Source organism: Zootermopsis nevadensis, unplaced genomic scaffold, assembly GCF_977971745.1.
Source record: "Zootermopsis nevadensis isolate Lab colony 2312 unplaced genomic scaffold, Znev_1.0 Znev_ptg000028l, whole genome shotgun sequence".
NCBI lineage: Eukaryota > Metazoa > Arthropoda > Insecta > Blattodea > Termopsidae > Zootermopsis > Zootermopsis nevadensis.
The window spans coordinates 4,604,412-4,631,174 of record NW_028259160.1 but is presented as its reverse complement, the minus strand read 5'-3'; the positions used below and the strand labels follow the sequence as shown (position 1 = coordinate 4,631,174).

The 26,763-nt window shown below is 38.3% G+C and overlaps 2 protein-coding genes across 6 annotated transcripts in view; one reads left to right on the top strand and one right to left on the bottom strand.

Annotated features, from left to right (window-relative positions):
* The window catches only part of fz2 (frizzled 2), a 98,233-nt gene that overhangs the window by 15,677 nt on the left and 55,793 nt on the right, over positions 1–26,763 (top strand). Inside the window, exon 1 of one of the 3 annotated variants that reach the window (XM_087357048.1) lies at positions 17,553–17,645. The exons of the other annotated variants lie outside the window; for them this stretch is intronic. The gene's annotated coding sequence lies outside the window, so the exon portion shown is untranslated. Of the gene's footprint in view, positions 1–17,552; positions 17,646–26,763 lie in introns of those variants that run through there. 3 annotated transcript variants of the gene reach the window in all.
* Positions 1–26,763, bottom strand: part of LOC110836395 (serine-enriched protein) — a 201,857-nt gene that overhangs the window by 120,160 nt on the left and 54,934 nt on the right. The window lies entirely within an intron of this gene.

The following is a 26,763-nucleotide window of genomic DNA, read 5'->3' as shown; positions in this document are numbered from 1 at the left end:
ACAACCCAGAAGACAGAAATCTTCATACTCATCGCCCTGATGACGGAGGCAGTATGACCTCTGAAACGTTAGCTAACATCTACCAGACTACACAGCGCAACAACCCAGAAGACAGAAATCTTCATACTCATCGCCCTGATGGCGGAGGCAGTATGACCTCTGAAACGTTGGTTAACATCGACCAGACTACACAGCGCAACAACCCAGAAGACAGAAATCTTCATACTCATCGCCCTGATGACGGAGGCAGTATGACCTCTGAAACGTTGGTAAACATCGACCAGACTACGCAGCGCAACAACCCAGAAGACAGAAATCTTCATACTCATCGCCCTGATGGCGGAGGCAGTATGACCTCTGAAACGTTGGTTAACATCGACCAGACTACGCAGCGCAACAACCCAGAAGACAGAAATCTTCATACTCATCGCCCTGATGACTGAGGCAGTATGACCTCTGAAACGTTGGCTAACATCTACCAGACTACACAGAGCAATAACCCAGAAGACAGAAATCTTCAGACTCACCGCTGTGAAAACCTCAAATCTTATAATATAAAATTTGCAAACGAACAACTGTTTACACTGTGTAGGATATTAATGCATTGCACGGTATGCAAGGTTTTAAGATTGGGAATAAAAGACACTGCCTTAGGACGCAAAATGAACTTCACACCAAGTATCCATCGAACAACACGTGCAACATTTTAGTCGGTAAAACCTTAAGAAATGAGACAACTTGCAAGACCTAGGCATAGATAGGAGCATAATAACAAAATTAATATTAAACAATGTGAACTGGGTTCATCTGGCAAAGGATGTAGTGATGGACTGTAGTAAACATGGTGATGAATCTTTGGGATCATTAAAATGTGAATAATTTTGTACTTAAGAGTCTACCAACTTCCCCTAGAACGACTTTGCTTAATCTGTTTTAGTTTAGATCCGTTTAGTTCAATTGCTTAGTATTTAATTTTAACAAATGAAACAGCATTAAGGTTGGATATTATAACTAAATTCTTATTAGATTTGTTGAATAGACAGTCTCTGAGATTTTCAGTTTAAAATAACTTGATTTTTCTTATCAGTAAATCCACACTTGGTATGACTGACCTTGTTTGTTATCATGGCAGCCAGTGCGTAATAGATATTACAAAATTGGTTACAGAAAAATTGACAATTGGAACAAAGACCATAAAAATATATGCGGATTTCCTTGAAGACGTGATCTTTGTGTTTAATAGACATGACAGATCGCCAAAGAATTAGTTTACATAAGTTCGTTGCCTTATCTAAAACTGGTCCGTTGTCATTTTAGCATACCGCGTTCTCAGGCTGCAGACTGAGGAGACGCCTCTAGATATGAAGGACAGCTGCAAATTCGATTAATCAATCGCGGACAACCGATAGAGGGTGGTCCTTACGCTTCTGGATAAGACATGTGGCTACACCCTTTCCATCCATAATATGGTGTGTGTGAAAACAGACCTCAGATTTGGATATATTTTTGGCAAGGCCACAGTAACTAAATATTAAATAAGTTGTGAAGGTGTAAGCTAAATTTATCTGGCTCGGAACAGAGTCCACTGAACACAGTGATGAACTTTTGGATTCCATTAAAGCAAAAAATTTCGTCAAGAGCGAAGAAACTGTTCGAGGCACGAACTGTGGGTCGAGTCAGCGAGCCAATTACGAGTACGATAAGTGTACTAATAACCGATCTTTACATTTCTTTGTTGATCTTACACATTATTTTCTTCGATTAAATCCCCTCCAATGTCTCCACAACTGAGAGTTATTTGAGAACTATTTTTATTTCAACACATCTTAAAAGTAAATTAACACTTTCCTGGTAGGCTAAATCAGTTTCAAGTACAATTAATTTGTCAAAATATGTTCTTAAAACAAGATCCTGCGTACCCAGCAATTATTCGTTGTGCCACATGCAGCACGCGTGCCACTTGTTGGGCATCGGTGGCTATATCACATCCCTGACATTTAAAGTCCAACTTGCTTATCAATAATCATCGTAACTCATAACTTTAAAGCACTGAAAGTATGTACTTTCAAGCCATTAATGTGGGAAATGGGTCATTTGTGTATTAAAGTACATGGTGGTAAATTAAATTAAATTTGTTCCTCTTTCATAAAACAAGATTTCTTTCATGCTATCAGTTTTACTGCTTATCTTAATTTGCAACAGCACTAAAATAAATTTATGAACTGCAGCTCTGTTTCACATTCGCGCTAGTGGAAAAGGAAGTGGGTGTTTTACGATGAGCGACACTCACTGTAGAAGAAGAAGAAGAAGAAGAAAAATAAAAAGAAAAAGAAGAAAAAGAAAAAGAAAAAGAAGAGGGTGTTTGAGAACAGAGTACTAAGGGAAATATTTGAACCAAAGACGAGGGAGAAACACGTGGATGAAGATATATTACAAATTATGAACATGGCGATGTTTACAGATTTTGAGACTGACTCAATAACGATCAGGCAGAGGCAATTTATATATAGCCTGCGTTTCGAAAAAAATCCCTAGAAAAGGATGCAGTAGGTACGTTGTTATATAATTATTAATTTATGGTGTCCATTAGCCCCTCCACACAGACGAAAGCGTTTAATGATAAGAGTTATCCTCAGATCTTATTTTTGTCCATAAAAAGTATCAGAGGCATAACATTAAAACCACTGATATCCCATTAATTGCTAGTTCAAAGGAGTCGAAATAATTATAACTGCAGAGAAGAAAATATCCCGCGGATTTCTGGAACAACGCAGAAGTTCTGATCACTACATTGCGTTGTTCGCTTGTCCGCTTTTAAATATTCAACATATTCGAAGTTACTCCCCACATCTGTAAGCCAATGTATGTAGGTCTACATTAAGAATCGAAACTCCGATGCTCAAATTTTGTAATTTATATTTTATCAAAAATTCGTAATTATTAGTAGCGTCATTGAGATGTCATCTGAACAACACGTGACGTGAGCCAAAGCAGGATACGCGCCTTTATTTGTTTGTTTCTCTCTTCTATATCTTTGCCCTTTTCTTTCACCTTGTTTCTTGTTTCTCTTTGTCTTTCCTCTTCTGTATTTCTTCCTTCCCACTTTTCTTTAATCCTCTCTTCGTTTTGTCTTTCATTCTTTCCTCCTGTTCCTTTCCTCCTATTTTCATTTTCGTTCTTTTCTACCTTTTTCTATTTATGTTTCCCTGTCTTTAATTCTCCCCCCCCCCCCCCCCCCCCCCACCATCGCTCCTTCTTTCAGCCATCTGGTGGTGTTAGATCTGCAAAGGAGGAACCTGGCTGAACAGTGAAGTTAAAGAATCTGCATGAAAGGGAGAGAGATATATATTTCAAGTGTTGAAGTGTTTGTCTGCGCATTATCAGCTGGGCACCGTTAATCTGCTCCCGTTCCAACACTAACTTACTGACAGCTTTATCGACGACGAAACGTTCTAGATGAGATACCACGCACACACTTACACATATATAACATATAAAACATCCAAACAAGAAAGCTGTGAACCAGAAATCAGAAAATACACAAACCTCTTCTTCCCCTTCTTCGATGTCACCTAAATAATGGAAGCTGTGTTTACAGGCGGCCTACCAGCATCACTCCTGATGATAGTACTACGTTAACATGCACATGTATCCTTCCACACAATTTGTAAACAAACATATCAAGACATTGTTTGTTCTGTTCGGAATATTCTTGTCCGTTACTGACTCAACATTGTGCACAGTGCTACCTACTGTACACAGCTTCATTTTCTCAACTAGGAATGCGAAGACTCCCATGGAACTAACTCCACGGAACTTCCCTTTTCTGAGGGATATTTCGCAGTCAGTGCAGTAACTGGCTATGGATTGAACGACTGAGTTCTGCTTCTGACACACGAACGGATTTGTTCCTGCTCTACGACGTGTAGATCGGCTTTGGGGGTCAATCAAGCCTCCAAGGGGTAAAACAGCCTGTGCGTGAAGCTGATTAATTAGCTTAGCCCCCGCCCCCCAAGTCTTCGTGGTGACCAGTGGAAGTAAATGCCCTTAAAAGTTAAATCTAAAAGATTAAAAACATAAAGTCACAAAGGCAGAAGTGACTACACATACGACCAAATCTCTCGTCGTATTTTATTGTTCTCAGTGCTCGGAAATATTAATCTTGTTTACATATACGGATTTCACTACTGAACATCATATACAATTATGGTAATATTTAAATATAAAACAAGCCTATAATTAAATTGGAATTACGGCGACATTTTATAACGTTCGTTTTTAAATAACTGATACGTTTTAATTACTTTCACACCCGTTTCCCGTATCTGAGGCCGTTGGCCGTGCATTAACCGTGGGCTGTTTCGGAGATGGGTCTCTCACACCTTACTGGATGATCAAATAATGCACACTGCGTCATTAATTACAAGCCTGTTCGTTTGGAAAGTCTGTAATTAGAGAGATTCGGATTGTACTAGGAAGGTCTGTGACTTGTTAATTATCAGGAAGGCCGTACTGGCAACTCGCTTCGAAGCTTTTCATCGCCGTGTGGGTCTACATGGGAGACTAGAACATGTTACTGCCTTAATAAAAATTATAAATTTGCTGTGTTTGCTCTGTGAAACCCCGAAACATTACGTTGTTACTCAGATATCGATAATTCTCTTGCACAGAAAACAATTCTCCTTGCATAAACCTAATATAAATTTTGTAGTCTATTCTGGGATGATAAATTGTCGCTTTAGCTTCCTTGGAACTACATGTAAACTCTAAAATTTAGAATAGAAGGGTCGTATCTCAAAATTATATTTAATACAATGATTTAAAAAAATTACTAAATGTATGAACGTGAGAAATCGGGGTAGCTTTATTATAATGTTGACGAAAAATTCAAAAATTATGTAGACTTTTTTATGTGCCGATAATCGTTCTTCTGTTCAATTCATTTGATTCGACGCCCACAAATTTCTCGCTCGTTTTCGATTGCGTCTTAAGCCATTTATTTCCATGAATGATGCTCTTTTCAGATGCAATTTCGTCGATCGTGATTCTTCGATTATCCCTGACACGCCGATCGATTTATTCTTAATCTCGATACACAGCCGACATCATTAATGACACTCTCCCACTCTGCCTCAGATTTTTCCACCAATTCGCACCCTTTCGGTTGTCGTCACCCTGAGCTGTCAGTATTAGTCTTCACACCATCTGACATAACAAATCTGATTACACACCTTCATTCTACCTTGTTGTGTTCTATCAGTGCAGGAGCCATATTAAACGTGTCGTACTAGTCTCTTATCACTACTCAAAAGATAATGAACACCAACGGGGCGCAAATTACGTAATATTAGTAATGTTTTTGTCCGCCATGTTTCTCAGTTCCGCTGAAATCTCTTGAGGTAAAGTAAAATAGCATATAGTATCTTTAAATTTGCATTGTATTTTCGAATAGGACAATAATTATGAATTTGAAAGGATGTGTTTTCGTCTTCAGGTGTATGGGGCAGGAGCAACGACTATATTGGGTCCGATAGAAACAGCTCGTCTCAATCACTGTGCCCCTGACCCATGAAGCATTTCGAAATGCGTACCCTGACATTTGTCTAATAAGACAACAATACACTAACTGTTACTCTGACATCACCAAAGATTACAAATACTGTTATAGTTAGGGAACACTCTGTATAAATTGAAGTATTTGATATTTATAAGACTTTATAATCATGTTGCTTCAAGGCGTTAAAAAAATCAGAAAATATCTGATTTCAGATATTTTCGTTTTCAGAACCTGAATTTAATTATAAGAATAATTCAATATTTTCTTCTTGCAATGCATTAACTTACATGTAACTTACCGAATATGAAGTTAAGAAACTTACTTTTTTGAACTGTTTATTAAGGTTATATAGATATGGTTTTTTTTAAAACATATTTGATATAATAAATAAACAATTTCATTATGCCAGTACCGTGTATTTTATGAAAATGCCAGGCAACGAACGGGTTCTTAGCTAGTCTATGATATAAAATGTTTAAATTTTACCATTAAACCCACGTCCTTGCTTTGTACCTAGAGAACGGCGTATGTCTGATAAAGGAATACTGTAGCCTGTTCTTTATCGCAGTTATTGGTACAAAACTGTTCACTACAGGGCGATGCTGTAAGGACTGAGGGCATGGATTGTGTTAAACAAAGAGTTGGCAGGCTGGCGGTTACAGAAGGGTGTCGAAATGAGAGGGGAGGGGGCACTCTCGACCTCATACATTGCCGATAAAAGGGAATCTCAGGGTGATTATTACACAATTTCACGCCTAGGTGATTTTTTTTGTCCACTGCAGAAGCACAGTTGCAGGTCAGGGCTTCAAGTATTGTACTTTGACAAACGTGACGGATACATTCAAATTACTTCCAGACCTTGCGAGGAAGCCTGCAACATGTTAACGCTGCTTTTATGAGGAACATGGCTAACAACGTTGTACAACTATTATAAATTAATATGAAATAAACTGTAGTAGAACATTCAATTAATGTCGGCTTTGTTTACGTAACAAACACTTATGTTTAAACGTTAAATTATTATAAACGTTTATAAATACAGTATAAATTTTGGATTGTCATTGTAGTTAACTCGTAGTCGGTTTTATGTAGTAGAAACTTGTAAATTTAAGTTGGATTGTAACCATCGTCTGTTTAGAGTTAATTATCGCAACGTTTCGAAGGTAAGATTTCTTTTCGGCAGATCGGTAACAGCAGGATCTACCGGATCCAACAGAGTAGATTTCTCCCTTTGTACCTGACGACAAAGAAAGATCGATGCTTCCAAACGTCGTAATTTTTAAACATTTTAAAAAGTCCATAATAAAGAAACCTGTAATATAATATAATTACGAAACTAAACGTGTTTATTAGTTTTGAAATTCTGACAACTAGTCACTAGTGGAAGAGATTCGCTGAAGTTCAATGGGGAAAGGTTTCTTTTCTAAAACCTTTTTCCCACCTTTCTTAATTTCCATAATGACTCTTTTGTTGATTCACCTCGTTCCCTTCTTTTCCTGTCACTGATACTTTAACGTCTTCGTCACCCATATTACCCTTATACTTCTAATAGCTGCCTATGTAAAAAATAAGTTTGTATAAACTCCTATTGTAAATTGTGCTTTTAGGTCAAAACTTTAAAGCTCGGTGGTATACCACCCTCTTTACAATCAATAACCTTGCATTATTTGTTTGTGGGTTTGTATGATTCTCAGACTAAACAGCGTTAACCATTTAATCTTTATTTAATCTTTCTATGTGATTTCCATAATTTTGCACCACAGACAACGTAATCCACAGGCAGAAGCATTATTTTCCCTTCAACACTGTCAAACAGTAAAGAACACAAGTGCCTGGTATTCCTACACAAGAAATTCCCTCAGTAGCATGGATAGGGTTCACATTCAAGCACTTTCCATAGCAAAACCGACCTTATCCTATCGCTCGTACTCTAATATTTTAACCTTAAAACTCAGGATATCGATCTTACTCAGGGCCTGGGGAACATCAGATTCGTAATCCGGATGAGTAGCATATTTCTAAACACTCTGATGTTTATGTAAAGATAATTTTAAAGTTTGGTTCCTACCTAAAAAAAAATTGCCATTCCATTGCAGAGATCAGTTGGTTAACACTGTTTGGAAAAGTAATGACTTTATTTTGAGAATAATATGAATCCTATAAATAAACTAAGAGGGAATATCGTAACCACTGAATGTTACATTAGGTGGTATATATAGTTACCACTGTCCTTTAAACTGTTGAATGGTAATTAATCAAGTTCAGTTCGTTCAAACTGTACGTTTATATTTCTAAAGCGCTTATCCGCTCATTGATCAAGTGTATTATATTCAGTGTAATCGGGACACGGATTGGCTCAGGATCGTGTCCGTTGGCGGGCTTTGGTGTTGACGGTGTTGGACCTGCGGGTTCTGCTACCACGGAGTTAGTGATCGGGACATTGTGAAGTCGCTGTGTTTCTCTCCAACAAGTTAATCAAAGTAAGCGACTGAACGCACTTCTGTAGGTTCAGCAACCCAGCTCATTATGCTTTCGAAAGCACGCAAAGACGTCACAGTGCTAAGTTACTTTGTGTAGCTATGGAAACCACGCGGTTTCAGCTTCTTCTCAATGCACCTTTCGGGCTACGAGTGAGATTAGACTTTAAATTTTCACGGTGACTTAATTGAACAAATTCTTGTATAATGCGTAGGCCCATCTGGTTATTAAAACAAAGAACCTACTTTCATACGCTACTGTTTCACTCCTAAGACCAAATGCTTATAACTGATAATAAGTGTATAGGTGGTTTCCGAAAAGTCAGCTTTATGTAATATTTGGACGAACTGGATAAAATTAATCCATAATGCGAAGGTATTGTATGCGTGATTCATCGGAGAACTGTATTGGACTTTTGCATCACAAAATGATGTTCGCATTCCATTTTCATTCGTATTGACCGAATAGTCTTGAATTTTAAAGCGAACTTTATCGATTTAATTAATAAATTACTTTTGGCTCGCAGATATTAGACCCACAGACGTGGTTAAAGTCTACAACAACTACGCGAAACAATTTCCGACGTTATGAATACTTAACGAAATAACACAGATTATATATAAGCCACGGTGGTCTAGCGGTTAGAACGCTGGCCTTGTAATCCTGGGGTCTCGGGTTCGATTCCCGGCGGTGCCTGAATTTATAACTTGTGTTGGGCAAGGCCGTGGTCTAGGCAACACGGAATTTTCCTCCGGGGGCTTCCCCGGTTTCTCCGTGGCATCCCAACAATTACTCCATTCACACACAGAAGAAGGCAATGGCAAACCACTTCTGAATCATCTGCCAAGAACGTATATGAACAGGTCCCAGTCCGAGAAAAGGATGGAAGGATCCTGTTCATATGGACCTGTCGTCAGACACATCACTAAATAAATAATAAATAAATAAAATAGGAGAAAGTACAGAGTTATAACATTAAATTTGTATTATGACAACAACTGGAGGAATTGGAGTAATAAATAGAAACATCAAATCAAGGAGATGAGATGACCGACGCATGTAGCACGCATGAAAGAGAAGAGAAAATTATACAAAGAGAAAAGAACTACATTCATCTGACGGGCTTTTATGAACACGGCAATAAACCATCTGGTAATATAAAACAGTGGTAAATTCCTTGACTAGTGGTACAAAAGAATAAGCCTATACGTCTAATATTAACTCGGTGCTTATCGTTGTGTCGTTGGAATGGTATGAGACACAACAATTAACAAATACTGAAGATAAGAATTGTTTAAATATTTCAGACAGATATCCTGTATAAGATTTAAGCTATATAAGTGAATTACGTGTTCAATTATATGAAGGATAAATAAATTACATTTTAATTGTTTAGCTACAATTGCGACAGCAATAAATGAGGATTAAATTCAATTAGGCGTACGAAATCACAAATAAAACATTGGAAAAATTAACCCATTTTAATTGTTTGTTTGCATGTGAAGGGATCTTCCCTTGGAAGCTTCTGAATTCTGCAGCACATCCTTGCTTTCGCTGTCCCTAGAGGAGAGCGCATCCTCAATCCGCGGTTGTAAATCACAAAGCGGGAGGTGATCACACTTTCGTGTGCCGCTGATAACGGTCTCACCCTCCACCTCGGAGTCCATAAATCATCTATAGGAACCTTTGCTGCTACCGGTGATTTACAGTCTCTGAATCCATAATTCATTAGCATGAATAAAAACATACGCCTTCGCTTTAAAATAAGAACGGAACATGACGTATGTTGAGTACAAAGGAAACATACAAGAATAAACGAGAGGTGGAGTGTGTAGAGTAAGAAAAGCAGGGAGAGACTTAAAAAATATAACAATAAAAAGAGAGCACAAGAGATAAAAGCAGAATAAGAAGTAAATAGTAACAGCAAAATTAAGACAGAAGAGTGAACGAAATGACGAAAATAAAAAAAAAAACGAGTAGAAAAGTATAAAAAAGGAGTCAAAAGAAGATTTCAAAGAAAAAAGGAAATTTCGAAAGATTGAGAGAACTAGTAAGAAAGAAATAGAGGAACAAAAATGAGAAGGATAAAATTAAAGAACTGTAGAGAGTGGAGGATATTAAAGAAATAAAAGACACGTAGAAAAAGAGAACGAAAAAAGTACAAAGAGAGATAAATAAATAAAAAGAAACGACATCATAATCCTGTACATTGATTAGTAAAATCATTCTCCTAATCGGGATTAGCTGGAATATTTCATCATCATGACTGGCCCGCGTAGTAACTAACTCATGCACTGATTGACTAACTCTGAGCCACAGCCTGTCTTCCGCACTGTGATGGCATTCTCCTGAAGAACTTTGGCAGAAAGAAGAAACGTCCGGCTAGCAATTATAATCGAAAGGCCACAGTTAGTCGCCGTCTTATATACGGGGAGGCGCGGATTCGCTACCAGGGCAAATTACATGAGATTTTTAGTGGAAAAAGTGACAATGAGACAGGTTTTTCTCCGAGTCCTTCCACCAACGCTCCTTAATCACTCATAATCTGGGGGATGGACTACTGGCCCGTTAGCGATAGTAGCTAGCATAGCGACTTAAGAAAAATTCTGTGCAATATTGCAAAAATAAATAGTTCTCTCCATAAATTATTCTTATTTCTGGTACAATCGCTTTGGTTTCTTGGACCACTCTATAAACAGTTATAAAGTTTATGGTCCACTTGATAATAAAGCCCTTCTTGAAAATATATGGACCTAGGAAAGATAAAATAAGTGAGCAGTTTAGGACAGCAGACCCTACAATTATGACACGAAACGTCGTTACTTACACAAGTCACTTATGGTGTTAGAATAGGGATATCTAAGACCTGGGGTACGCGTACCCCCGGGGTACGAGAAGACATCTTAGGGGGTACGTGAAATTTAAAAAAATATATATATTATTTTATGATAAACACTGAATAATCAGTAATGTAATTTATTTAATTTATTTTAGATGTAGATTATATACTATGTATAACTTGGATTATACACCAATAACTTTGTTGGTACAAAGTTGAAGAGAAATTATATCTGAGGGTACGCGAACGAAAAAGGTTGAATACCACTGATCTAAGAAATTGCTATGGACTGGGTGAGTGGTTATAATGGGATAAACAAGGAATACGAAAATAATTTTCACGGGAAAACCATTCGGAAAACCGAGAAGTAGGTGGCAGGATAACATTAGAGACACAAACTGTGAGGATAAGTACCAAAGTCCACACTTCAAAGACCCACGTTCAGTTCTTTTAGTACAAAGAATAGAAACCTGGTGTGGGAGGGTAAACCGATTTTGTTAAAACTCCACCAATAATATTCTCGTACAGTTTTCACAAGACAGTTGTGGATAATTCGAGCACAGTGTTGTGTCCACGTGCTGGCTTCACTTCGAGTCTACTGCTCCAATTAGCATAACAATGAGACTAAGAGCGACGGGGAGGGGGGAGCGAGAGAGAATCAGTATGCTTGATCAATATGGTTGAAGGGTGCAACCCTGAAGGGTGGACTTCCCCTTGTGTCGCACGGCTTGTCCAGCTGTCACCACCGCCATTTGCTTACAGGGGGGCGCTTTTTAATACGACCTGAAATGTGCTGGGAATATGACGTTTTTAATGCTTCGGAGATACTTCTCTTATTCGTATTACACACATCATCGTTTTCACATATAAAGGATCTACTATGTTCGTTCAGAAATCCTACTGAGGTACTGAAGCAAGAACATTATACAACTATAAAAACATTGAAGTGAAAGCATGGAAAACCCACAACTTTAATTTTTTTCTGATCTGCTTTCATTATTGAACACAGAGAACACAAAGTACAAACAAGAACACATTTAAAACTCTTGAGATTATTATTATTATTATTATTATTATTATCCCATCTATTCACCACTTTCTGGGGTATGTACTTCCATGTACCCGAGACAGTCCTTGTCCCTAAGACACATAGGGCAGCAGCTATTTCCGGGATACATATTGTTTTTAATATGTATTACATGTATTATGTAATTTTATTTTATGAAAACGTATTTCGGATTATGTTTGAAGTTCAAAAATGGCGGTCTTCTGCAGTTCTTCTTCTTCTTCTTATTATTATTATTATTAACTATTATTATTGTTATAATTATTATTCTGGTTTGAGGTTGTGGACAGTGGCAATCCATTTTATACACAGTAGCGAATCTTCGATTCCTTAAAAGCAGAGAATTTCTTGACCGGCTGACTTATTATCACCTCTTCAAGGGAGGACCCTGCCTGCATCATAACTAACACTAACTAATTCACTCCATACAGCAGAGTCCTCCTTGACAAGCTAACACTCTATCAGTTGGTCAATATATTCTACGACGTTTTTGTAACCAGTACATTTGTTGTGTTTACTGTAGCTCGCCAATGGAATCTATTACGAGCCAGATGAATCCATTCCCATTTATCTCACAGGCCTTTTAATATTAAACGTCTGTCCATGTCTGCGCCTTCCTTTAGGTTTTCCGACTAAAATTCTGTATCCATTTCTCACCTTTGCCATGCGTGTAGCATGCCCCACCCATCTCATTCTCTTGACAGTCTCAATAATGTCTGGTACACAGTACAAATTTAGAAGCCCCTACCACCTATCATAAAGTATCGCTATCGGTAAAGCATTTTTATTAAAGTCTTCAAGGACAAAATAATTGTCACTCCACCACGTAAACTGTTCAGTCTTTGTTTTAAAATTCAGTGTCAATTATTTTATGTTTTAAAAGTAAAACTTTATCCCTAAAGGGGAAATTTTCACGGCGTGGTCCTATTTAATCCATAAATTCCATTTAATTTTTTATTTTAGTTTTTGATATTTAATTTAGAGCTATCTGTTGTTGGGTACTGCTGTTGGCAAACGCTTCTTAACAAAGGAACTGAATTATTACTTTTATTATTTGCTGTGAGAATTATGGACATCGTAATAATTATGTAACTACCATTTTTAAGCTGCATCGGTTATCAGTAGGAGTTATGATAAATGATAACTTGGGAACATTGTAAAATGAAGCGGTCGTAGTATTCGTATGGACGGCCTGAGGAAAAGTTTGAGAACCACATACCTCCCAGATATAAAGCAGTAGTTCAGATCACTAAACTGTGACGTGTTTCCACGTACAAACACGTCAGAGGGAGACGAAAACCACCGTTACCCTCCTCCCTGTACCCAGCTCTCTCAGTAGGAGAGACGCAAACACGCACACAACACGATAACATAATAACTTAAGCCTCAGTTGCTACAGTGACTTAGTCTAAAAATCAAATGATGATGTCATGTCTGATGTACTAATCGTTTGTGAAATTAAATTTTAAGTATGACAGCTCATCTGAACTTTTTGAATTCCAAGTCAAATGGCGTTATCAGGATATAGTTCAAGAGATTTCAACCTGGTTGACAGCATTTCCTCTTCGCTTGCTTTATCTCTAGTTTTGTGACATCTGAAAGACTAAGCTTTGAAGCAGATAAGTCTCTTATCTATGACTTACGCATTTTTAGCAAAATGTATTACCAGAATGTCATAGTCAATAATAAACATTTTACAAGCTGATTGCTTTCATTTTGTTGCGTAAAAATAACAATCTTTCGCATTTAATGAAGAAAAAGAAGCTTGAATACCTAGTAGGATTACCTAAATCAGAAAACTTAATTTCTGTCTGCAAATATTTGAGCTTGTTCACAAAAAATATTTATTTATAATTACAGGCGAAACTAGCTAGTTACTACGTACGGTAATTTTTAACAAATATTAATTTTAATGAATTATTATTATCTTCAGATCTATATTCGTCTTACTGACATTTATCAAATACTTAGGTCTATAGTCTAAAACATGGACTTAGCGAACAATTAACTTAACAAGCTGACAACTTACGGCAACTAAATTAAAAACTGTTCATGCTGTTGAATATTACGCAAAAACTGACTCATTTTAAGACTGTGTACCTCCTCCTTATTCTAAGTCTCCCAATTATTCTGTTACCTTCATATTTTTCGACTGTTTTTACTCCTTTTATCACCTCCACTAAGCGTCTTAGATACCCTACCTATCTCATCTACATCCTTTTCATTTGATCACCGTAAAATATCTGGTGATACGTACAAATTATTATTAATCTGATAGAGGCACTACTTTGAATGGCGCTGCAAACTTTACAGCCATCGCCCGTCTTAACCAATATTTTGGTCAACTAACTTCAAAGATGACAGACGGCAGTCTACATAGGCTTTTGCAGAAGTATTTAACATTTTGGGCACAGAATTTCTCTTCTCAGTTTGCAGACCGGTCTCTTCCTGGCCAAATTATTAACACGCTAACATAAGTCACATAGAAACAAGAATTTTGTTCATTCAGAATTCCAGGCATAAGTGAATGCAAGACATTTATTGAACGTTTTATCAAGCTTCCTTCCTAGTCTACATTACAGCTTTGCCTTGAAACACTGAAGGTTACTCAAATAGTGAAGAAATACCCTGTTCATTAGACCCCAGAGGTTCATAAATGTAGTTACAAAGTCCGCCATTGAACATCATCGTGAGCATTCTTTGCGCTGAACGGACCCAGTAAATACACAACACAAAGATGTTATGTTGGTCCATTTGTTTCATCTTCTAAATAAACTATTTCACAAAAGTAAGACAAAATCTAAAAACAACTTTATTACATTTTTTACAAAATAACCACACAGCAGTTAAAATACATCTAATTTTGCCACGTATCGCCATGCTATTTAATGCGTCCGATCTAACGATCTATACAATTTTCCTGATTCCATAAAGATAACTGGACTGGGACTTCGGCCAATATAGAACCGGTTCTTTCTTTGACTCATTCTTATTTTAGGGGCAGTTCCAAAAGCACCAATTTCTCGGTAATCTCGTGTACGTGCTGGCAGATCTGTTCCTTAACCCCAAATTACAGTCGATGTCCACCCAAAAGGCTCGTCACCAACACTCATTCCGTTCCTCTGCGTTCTTCCACGCACTCCTAAACTTTCCTCTGGTTCATGCAGTAATCGCCATACTTAAGTGTTCTCCTGCTGTAAATGTTACTTAGCTGTGACGCCTCCTGAATATAAAAATTGGATCACAAATCGTCATTATTCTTAGGTGCTTTATATCAACGGAGTAGTGATTTTATGTGTTACAGTATAACCACAGCCAAAAGGATAATTAAAACCAAATTGGAGAAAATAAAAGAATTCTCTTACTGTGTACTTCTACCACGTTTCTTAGTGCGGCATAAATAACCTTTTTGCTTGACAAGAACTTCCCTTTCTTGTCTCTTAGTAGTGCAGTAATAGAATCTACCATAAACAGGATGTCTCGTAATGACATATAGAAAAATGTAACGCGTGTGTGCTGGAAAGACAGAAAAATTTTAGAGCGTACGGAGTCCGAAAAACTTACGACATACGCTGTTAGGTTTGGTGGTTATTGAAGACAATACGTAAAATAGTCTTTCTGGACTTTGTCTATCGTCTGTATTTTGTTTTCGACTTTTTTATTCAAATATAAAGGGGATAAGACGACATAAATCATATCTATTATTCCCCTTGGATGAGCTGGTGATATTTTAGAGTTCGCAGTTGGTCGTAAAGAAAAGGTTTAGCATAAGTATAATTGCAACAAAACGTTATTACTGAACGCAAAACTGTGACGAATAACTAACTACGTTTTGTGTTGAAAAATGGTCAGGTGCTCCCACGATCGTCGCTAGCTCTACAGTGCTTCTGGTACGTTTCTCGTCAAGTAGCGATTGCCTTCAATGTTCTCGACCTGCAGCCCCAAACACACCAACTTCTATAGATATCAAGTTTCAAACGAGTATCAAACAGCTTGTTGTGTACCGATTATTTGTGTTTAATTTAAATAAAATGAAATGTATTTAAATTAAGTTCGTGCTTGTGGGAAAACACAACAAGAAAATATATTCTGCAGTGTAGGCGACAGAGTTAATACTTGCATTGAGAACAATGCTGACAACTTTCAACAATTAATGTAGTTGTTTGTGACAAGAGTGTTTAAATAATATAGTTTATCGACGACCATAAAGAAAGACATACGCACTAAACTCAATATCAATTTTCTCGATATTATAAAAGTCTGGGATCAAGAATATATTTCATGTCTACCAACTTTCAGACAATTGTTATCAGCTCTGTTTCCGCGTTTGTGTTGGCAGTACCGGCCACACACGATGATGTCCAACTTGGAATTCCAAAGGTGTCAGTTAAACAATAGCTCTATGGCCACTACGAAGGAAGCGACCTGTCAAAATATGAAAATATCCTGTAGCAACAGTGGCTTAAAGGACAATGACGTATTCACCCTTACAGATCGTGTCTCCACTGTTCTTCCACATTTCTATCGGAAAGAAACGAAGCAGCTAACAACGCTGTACACTATACTTCAGAGGTCTGTCGATAGTTGTCCTCAAGTCTGACATAATCGTGATTCCTTCGCATTTAAATACGAAGATGCCTTGTGTGTTGGTAACACTAGTTACATCAATTATCTTTTCAACAGTATGACAATGCTTGCATCCAACACACATACGAAACGTTGTTCTTCCTGCAGTAGAGGGTCCTGCAAAATATTCATGATGGAAACAAACTTCCTTTATGTTACTAACTTCCTTACACTGCGGAATGCATCGCTGATGGGAAAATAACACTGAAATGGATTCTGATAATATCTCATGAAGTATCAAATGACGGGCTGCTCTGAACACCGTAATACATCTTGCGGTTCCATAAGATGGAGCTTCTTGACCGTGCAAATATGATAATAACATTCGAATAAAAATTTTCTTGGATATTATCCATCGTCTAGTAAATATAAAACGTAAAACGACGTTTCGGAGATGGGACTCTATCTCCGTCTTCAGGTTCCTACACAGTTGGGCCCACTAGATAGCGCTAATCCCTATCTCCGGACCTTTTATCATAGTTGTGACCTCGTCATGAAGACGTGTGGGGCAGTGGTGGTACAACTGCATTCATCTATAATACCGTATCGGATGTCGATAGTGAACGGTGACTTCACGCTTTGCTCTCTGGGAAAAGGCTGGCGATATCCATCGAATAGGACACCGGGAGATACTCAGAGCTGTGGTGACGAAGACAAACATTCCTGTCTCTGCCGGGGATCGAACTTCGGTCACCAATCAGTAATCAACAACTATCAGCGTTATCCCGATTCACATTAGCTTCGGGTAGTTTCAGTTAGCACTCCAATCGAAAATAAAATTGGAATATCGGCTTTGCGATAAGAACCTGTTACTGGATTACAGAATCAAATTTCACATTTGGTAAAACGTTAAGTGGGGACACTTGAAATCCGCGGTTGGAAATCGATTGCTCAAAGTCTCGTCATGATACGTTGAGCGAACTGTATGCAGTGGAAGTCTCAGCGACGCTTCAGCTCGCTTATAACCGGAACAGCACGTGCCCGGAACGCCATTCAGTGACTTGGTGCGGTTGGAGACGCAACAGTGAAGTGTCTATAGTGCGGAGCATCTGCGTAATGCCTGGGGACCGTCGCTTCAGGTAGGGTAACGGAAAGATTAGAACTCTTCGCCAAATGATAACATTTGCAACTCATTTTTTTGGAGGAAAATATTTTTAGTATTCAAGTGAAATGTGTAGTACATATAGTTTATGGGTTACGTAAATGAGACGTAGGTCTGATGTATTATAGTTAATTAAACGTTGGTATCTTTAAGCGTTTAATCTTCCATAGCAACGAGGAACGAATAATTTTCGTGTCGATTGTGACGCCTGTAGGTGATTATCAGTGTTTCTTGTGAACATATCGCTTCACAACCTAGAGTATTACAGATCTCATATTGGTAACGGAGAAAATTAATAAAAGAGATTACGTTGGGCTAGTCATGTAGCTCGGACGGTGTAGATTACACAACTGCATAAGGATTCTGATTAGAACAGATCGTGAGAACGTAAATTCTTGAACCACAGTGCCCAAATTTGAGAAAACGTACACAGAAAGTCATACAAACCCACAATCTCATCTAGGCTTGAAACTATCAACGTGAAGTAATAACACAGACCGAGGAGAATATTCGAAGCTAAGAAAATGGAATAAAACACAAAAAAGTACGTAAGGAGTTGCTAATTTTTCACTCTCAATACGTTACTAAGTTAAGACGAGAGAGACACGTACGGTCCAAGGAGGAAACAAGAAATACACATACAATTTGAATTAGAAAGAAACCATTAAAATGGGCTTTAAAGAAATGAAGAACAACAATGTGGCCAGCTTATGATAGGAAACTTTGAAGGTATTTTGCGATGCACAATTAAAATACGTATGAAACAACTGTGAGGTTGAAGTAGTTGTCTTGTAAGGCAGGTCTGAGTCACTAAGGTTAAGTGTCAGTCATTTAACTGTCGCCTGAAACGTAGATCTTAATCAAAATATTTAAAACTAACGGTAAAATGTCTTCTGCGCTTAGTCAGTGCGCCATGAAGTTGTACCGGCGACATGCAGATAACAGTGTTCTACTCATTCTTCACTTGTACACTAAATGGAAGTGTGCTGTCAATTCCATTATCAATGGAAAGACCCTACATTAGCATTGTATATAGTGGCTAGGTCAATCTTCAAAGCTCTTAGGTCTCTGTTACTTAACTTCCATTGTGGAACTAATTTAACATGTCTTTCGTTGAAGTAGTGATATATTTTCAAGGAACAGAAATCATCAGCTAAGATCACAAACTAATACAAAATTTTAGTCAGACAAATTGATGACAAGATGTCACTTGGAAGATCTAGAAGCAAATGGAGGATAATATAAACCTACAAGGCGTCACAACACAGAACACCGTCGTGCCCATCGTCGCAAGAACCACAGATGTCACATCTGTTCCGTGGAGGTAGCTTTAATATCGATTCGATTCTGAACTGTCGCCCACAGAGGGGCGACTGAACAGTGGCTAGGTTAGGTTATGTGTCCTATGGACACACCGTGCACTGTAAAGCTTATTTCAACTTTGGTTACGTGCAAATAAACACAAACGCAACGTTGTAGTATCTTCTCTTCTGAATTCATTGACATTGTAATTGCCAGGAAGGTTACATTTTCTAAATTAAAAATTAATAATTAAGATTTATTTTAATGTCAATGCTAAATATGACGTTTATATTTTTAAGAACTACATTTGACGATGTGCAATTATCCATTTGCATCTCGGATTTTACTAGATAATATTTCCTTGGAAATATATAATTTCGATTACTGATAAATAAAAATCAGGCCTACAAACAAGTTGTGAGAGTTGGTGGGAAATATCAAACATCAAATAATTCGAGTGTGGGCCAGTATTTTACAAACCAGATATCTCGTCGGTAGCATGGAAAGGGTTAAATGTGCATGCCTCCTATGCCGTTTGAGAAAATAAAAGTAGTCATAACCTAGCGATGCTATTTGTTAGTACAGTACAGCCAAAGTATTTATTAATTTACAAAGCAGAAATACGTCAGAAGTGGAAGGGACGCTTGGATCTATCACCTGCACCCCAAAGTTGTCCGACCCTTCTAGGCTTTCAAGCAACGTTGAATTCCGGTACTCACCCTCCGTGCCCCAAATTCAGAAAAATTCGTCACTGACCCCACACGAACGGTCGGATGTGGATTGCGGGCTACTAACCACTTATCAAAAACCATACAATGGTTACTCTTTCATGCCACCAATTTCTGTTAGACCTTTTTTTCCCACTCTAATTCTGATGACGATGATATCATGTTGATGAAGACCTGGATGACAGCTGAAGGCTACAGCCCGTAGGATTCAATGTGCTTGATTCTTCAGAGAGAAGTTTAAAGAACCAGGGCACGCGCACAGCTACTGGGCGCAGCGCGAATTGGAGAACGGAGTGACGGTGCCCGGAGCTGTTACGACCGGGCGTTTTGTAATGATTACAGAATTATTCTGTTGCTTTAAATGTGTAAAGTGAACATATTTTGGGGATGTATTACACTTCAAGACGTGTGTTTATTTCAACAACAAAAAATCTCAGGAACCTCGATTAAAATTTTGTACGGAGATTACGTTGTAATTTTCAATTTATTCTATATCGGCCCAATATAATCGCTACATCGCATGAAGCTCAAATATTAAAAAAAATACTCTTGGTGGTACAAAAATTCGTACATAAAATAATATAGATCTGACCGTGATATACATATTTATATTTCAAGAATTTAATGTATTATGTACATTCAATGAGTAAGATTTGAGGTTTTCACAGCGGTGAGTATGAAGATTTCTGTCTTCTGGGTCATTTAATGAGTTATAATGAAGATTGCATCGGCTGATATAAAGTGAAATATATTTTCTTGTGACAGGCTTTGTAAACAGAATTTTAAATCTCATTAGATTTGCCGCAACAAATCTGTACTTGTACCTTTCAGATGAAGTGGTTACAATGGAGCCACCAGCAGTGTCGAAGCTAAATGTTTTATGATCGAAACAACTTTTTCTTTCTAGTTCAGCCTCTTTTATTGATGTACATACAGACCACGGTCCAAGAATCTACAAAATAAAAAGTCATTCTGTTTCCGTACACATCATTTTCTAAAGGCGTAAATATGCGTCACGCAATCTCATAAATAAAACTCACTTTTGACTTCTCTATCGATTCTATTTTACCGTTTTGGTTAACAGTGTAGAGATGTCCCTTTAATTTAAATCGTTATACATTCAACAAGATTATTTTGTTGTTCTTCTGGGTTCTGGCGTCGTCTGGACTCGTCGGTAGATGTACACATTTCTAAGAAGCGTACCATTTGCATCTTCAGACACCTATCAAAGAACCCACACGGCGCCAGAACCCACAAGAACCACACCATCCTCACGTCAACTCTCAACTATCACATTCAGTAAGAATCTTGGGACGGAGATTCGCCCATCTAAAGCATCTTCAATTACACTGGACAACTGAAAAACAACATCCACGCCCCCAGCGGAGTTCGAACCCGTTACCCTAGACTACGTAGGCCTCCTAGTCAATGAGATCTGCTGAAACAAAGCTTTCTTAATAGCTGGGCTGAATTAACAAAACAGTTTTGATGGTCTGATATCATCGTCCCGTGCAAGTGACTTATGCCCTCGTTGCAGTGAGTTTGGAAGCACGTGAGATGTGGAACAACGTAAACAAGAAGTTGAGTGCTATAACCTTTTAACATGAAACGGGTCAATTATGTGATAGATCCATCATGTCAAAAACTCTCTCCATATGGAATATTTTAGCCCGAAGCTGGTGTTTGAACGGAGAATACCTGTGTCATACGTAATGATACTGGCTTCATGTACAAGACAGCAAAGTGTTCATGACACTGTGTAAGAGTGAATCACAATGACGTTCACAAACAAGCTACAGGTTGGACAATAGGGGTTCGATTCATGGCAGGGGCAACAGATTTTCCTTAGCTACCAAGTTTAGACCATCTCTGTGGTCCAGCCTCCGTTCACTGGTACCGGGGCGTGACACCAGACATCCACCTCCGTCTAGTGTCGAGGTCAAGAAAGAGTGAAGCTGTACCTCTACACCCTTACACTTCTTCATGGCGTGGTACGTCATAGGTAAAAGATAGGCGCTGGTTCTTAACTAATTACCACGCACTACAGACGTATGGGGGAGTAGGGGTATCTTTAAACTCGGTACTAGATGAAGATAAGTGGTTAGCTTCACACGCCATCCGTTTTACTCCCGAGGAAAGATCCCGGTACCTATTGGCAAAGAGGCTGGGTTGACCCCAAAGTCGGTCTGGTTGTTGATGCGAAGAGAAACATTTAACTCATCTGAGAACTGAACTCCAGTCCTCTAGCTCGTAACTATACTGAAGGCAATGTCTTCACATGTCGCCGGGACAAGGAATCGCATAGTCCAAAGTCACGGATTCGTACCCTGACATTTGTAATCGTTATTCTTTGTTGTTCTGTCAGGAGTACCACGGCGGACAGAATTCCGATCCGTGAACTAGACGATCGACGGTCGATTCTCTGCACGGATCCTCTTCTTTTGTTTCCACAGGCGTAAATCTGAACCGGTTCGTAAAACTCGCAGTGACGTACACAATGGAAGTATCTTTACACACACCAACACGGCTTTACGGCGTGTTGGCCAACTACAGGGACAATTTTACCTTTCTGGACAAATGTTTCTCCGAGTTTTTGTTCCTCCGGAAGTAATGGCGGTAACCCCAGTTTCTAAATGAACCAGTTGTGTTGTTTATATGCAGATTACGTGAGTAAATAATAAGCACTTAATATAGTAGGGCACAAGAAGAATGCCATATATGAAATTCCCACAATGAATATCCTCATCGTACTAAGATTGGCAGAAGTTATTGCATTTTGATTATTCACTGTGATGTTCAACGCACCAATTTGCAGTCATCACAACATCTGAACGCAGAAAACAGGGCACGTTATTTAAATTTCCATTGTAATGTAAATTTCCGTTGTTTGTAATAATTAGAACTCTGAAAATCAAACCCGACCTGAAATGCGATATTTATATGTCACGCGGATTGATTGAAATTAACACCGAATACATGACAATAGACAGTCACACAGCAGTGGATTTATCATTTGTTTTTATGAATGTTTCACGCAGAGGTCTGCGTCTATTTAAGTTACGTGGTACACGTGGCCATGGAAAACGTGTCAACTAAACACGTTTGCATTTGTAGACTCAATATTAACACGTTCGGTAAGTACGCATGACGTAACAAATCCTTGCGCATTTGGTATGTTGCTGTCAGCATATTATCAATTTTACGCATAAAATCTATGTTTCGGTTTCCTCTACAGCCCTCGTTGGAAACAATTTTCTCTCATTAAGACAGCTGTCTTCTGCGCTGTTGCGCCGTGTTGTTCGGTAAAAGTTTACAGATGTTTCGGAGGCGCTTGCTGCCTGCATCATTAGGGCGTGTTTCATCGCGACGTTATACGCCCTAATGATAGAGACAGTAAGCGTCTCTAAAACGTAGGTAAACTTTTACCGAACTCTACACGGCACATCGGTCCAGGAGATGGCCATCTTCATACTCTCCGCCTTAAGAACTTCAGATCTCAGTTTTCGCTTAGGTTAAATGTTTAACGACTTTCGCTGGCTCTTGGTCAACAGACGTAATTTCTGAGGTTGGACAAATTGAAATTTCTTCCTGTAATGTAAAAGATTCTCCTTTCTTTCGGGGATTTTTTTCCAAGAAACAAACTATGTATAAACAAAATTGTCAAATGGGGATGGGATATACCTGTTATTATTTTATTTAACGTCAGCTATAAAGATAGAGGTGTTGGGAAAGTCTAATTTATTTTTATGCTCTATGAACCGTATGGCATACAATTAACTCACAATAATAAGATCACATCTGTTCGTTTTATCCAAATCACAAATGACTTAGATAAAATATCCATGCCAAAATGCATAGAGCTAATTCAGTTTTGACCCGAATGGACCCTGTTTTATATTAAGATGAAATCTAAATTGATTCCTAGCAAATCTCTGAATGAAAATAAAAACCATCCCTCCCTTATCTTACACAATATTCGTACATTTCTTCGATTAACCTCTGTACAGACCTCATTCAGGTGTTTTTTTGAAACACTGCTCTGTATTTTAAATTTAATAGCACACACGAATAACCAATTATTAATAAGCAGTTTTTTTACTTAACTTTAGTAGGAAGAGATAAGGAGACCAAGGTCTACTCCTTATCATTACATTATTTGAATAAATATATGATAAAAGATTAAAATAGATCACCTAATTAAAAAAAAATCATCTTGGTTAACACCATCCATTAAATATCATAAATATAGCATGGTAACCCAAGGCCTCCATATTTTCGGATATTCACTGGAACTATATCTACACGAAAGAGTGTAGGCCTATTGAAGATGGCTATCGTCAGGTGTGTTGCGCTGCGAAGGTCGATGAACCCCGATGAAGGAGGCAGCAAGCACCTCTGAAACGTCGGTAATCTTGTACGAAACTACACGGCGCTACATTCCTGGGGGGGTCATAATCGAGAACTTCATGACTCTCCTCCACCCACAGCTTAGGTCTAGAATGCATATTTATGGCCACATCCCCTTTTCACCTGCTCAGGCACGGTGCCAAACGTCGTGATACTCTGCTTCGTATTCTGAGGTCCCGGGTTCCACTCTCCGCGCCAAACATGTCTATCCTCACAATATTCCATAAGGTAAATCCCAGATGCTGCGGTGTTCGGCTTAAAATGGATCGGGGTCTGAGAGATAATTCGTTGTTCCATTGAAAGCCTTCACCCACGGGTTCCATTAGGACGAACGAAAAGAAAATAGTGCTTTTAAGCTTCTGGTCTCCAGCAGGCGGGGGTGAACTACCTCGTGGTCGAAATCGAATGCCGGAAATACGAAAACACGACTATAAATTTCTGTACATCTGCCTGGTTATGCTTCGATTGAGAAATAAAACTGACAGCTACAAGGCATAAACGAGCAGTTCGTATCCTCGATGGCTGTCGCCCTATTAGCGCTGTGTAAACTAGACAGAACTCAAACGGAAGCGTTGGGAAACAATCCCGAAACTGTGGTTCGCGATCCGGAAGGAAACTGAAGAAGGGAGTTTTGAAAGGAAATGGACAACTTAAGAATATAATATTTAAAATAAACAACAACGGTAGGAAGAAGGAAGGAAGGGACAGCACACAAAGAATGAATAAACCGAAGAAACGAACTAAGAAGAGAGGAAACGTGAAAATAAAAGGAGAAAATGAAACATATAAATACACGAGTAAACATAATAAAGAAAGGCGTTGCCTGAATGAATGAATGAATGGATAAATAAATACATCCAAGCAACAAACTGAAGGAAATAAGAAATAAAATAAACAAAGAAAGGGAGGAATAGTAGTAAGAAAGAAAGGAAACTAAATGAAGAAGGAACCAAAGAAAGACAGACTATGGAGAAAATAATTGAAACAAGAGCGGAAGAAAAGAGGAAAAAGGGAGGAAGGGAAACAAAATTCGTAGTGAAACAGCACATTCCTTCCATATTTTGCCGGTGCCATGGCAGAGAGTAAAAATTACAGCCGAAATATAACTGCTTCTTCACAGCCTATATTTCACGTTATCTGTAATTTACAAAACTATCGCGTCAGCTTTAAGTTATTGTGTAAATTGTATGCTTATATTATGTAAATATTTTGAACGATCAGTAAACCTGATTTATGGGAACTTTCCGAAAATTGCTTTTCGTCTTCTGAATTTACAGGACGTTTAACCCTTCACCCTGGCGCTGGCTAGTTTACGAGTAGCACGGTGAAGCTCATCGGCATTCCTTTCCGTTCCCTGTAATTAAATCCGTCTTCGGTCCAAATATTCTTGATATAACTTTGTTCTCAGACAACCTTAACCTCAAACCGAGGGACCGAGTTTGATCCTGTTATCGGTACATAAACTCGGTAGCTCCACAGCGTAACATAGTAGCCGGACAGAACCGCATCACCTACTGGTACAGCACGAGTACACTTGAAATAGGCCCACACCATTAACTTTTAAAAAAAACAATATAGACGAAAAAAATCATTTAGGATGTAAAAGAGTTGTCATCATTGGAAACACTATGAATGGTTTTAGGATTAACGAACGAATTATATACTGACTGCTTAGCATTATGTCGACGTTGGTTTTCGGGGTTGGAACGCTGTGTGGACTGATTAGTAGATGCCAACGTTTCGAAGGAAAACAAAGCCTCCATCTTCAAAGCTAAAATTCCACATTAAAGACAGAGGCACAACGCGTCTCTGAGACAGTTAACTCCATGGAGCAGAACCCTAATTTAAAAACCGTATAGTTGCTTATCTATTCAAGAAATTCCCCGTGCTTTATGGAGCCCATAGGTTCATTACCGTGATCATAAAAGCCCGAAACTGCCACCGGTCACTGCCCCGAGATAAATTAATCCAGTCCACACCCTTACAACCTATTCACAAAAGAGCAGTTTTTTAATTATTATTTTCCCATCTATACCAAGGCCTTCCGAATAGACGCCTCCTTCAGAATTCCCGACCAAAATTGTGTATATATTTCCATGTACTTCATGCGTGTTACAAACCCTGTCCATCTAATCGTGTTTCATTTGATCATTCTTATGATACCTGGCGCAGAGTATAAATTATGGCGCCAATTAATATGTAATTTTCTTTCACCCTTTATCACTTTATCTCTCAAAGGTCCAATTTTCTCCTCAGCACCCCTTGCTCAAACACCCTCAATCTATGTTCTCGCAGTAACGTGAGAGACGAGACCTCAAACATAAACAAAACGGGGAAATTATAGTTTTGTATATTTTAACGCCCGTAAGATATATAGGGGCACATATACAATAGGCTAAGTGTAGATGGTGTGATAAATGAATTGCACGAAGCTTGTATATCAGACAGTACGGAAATGTTTGCAACCTTCATACAGAACGCGTAGGAGTGTTTATGACCTGTCTATTTTAAAAAAGAAAACCCCAGAAATATGAAGTTTAGTAACGTAGTGTTTATTTTATCAAACTATGTCATATTGTTAGATAAGTCTTTCTCATGACATGTGATAAAGTTGGATTGTTATCTATTATCCTGAATCGATATGGACAAATATTAAAT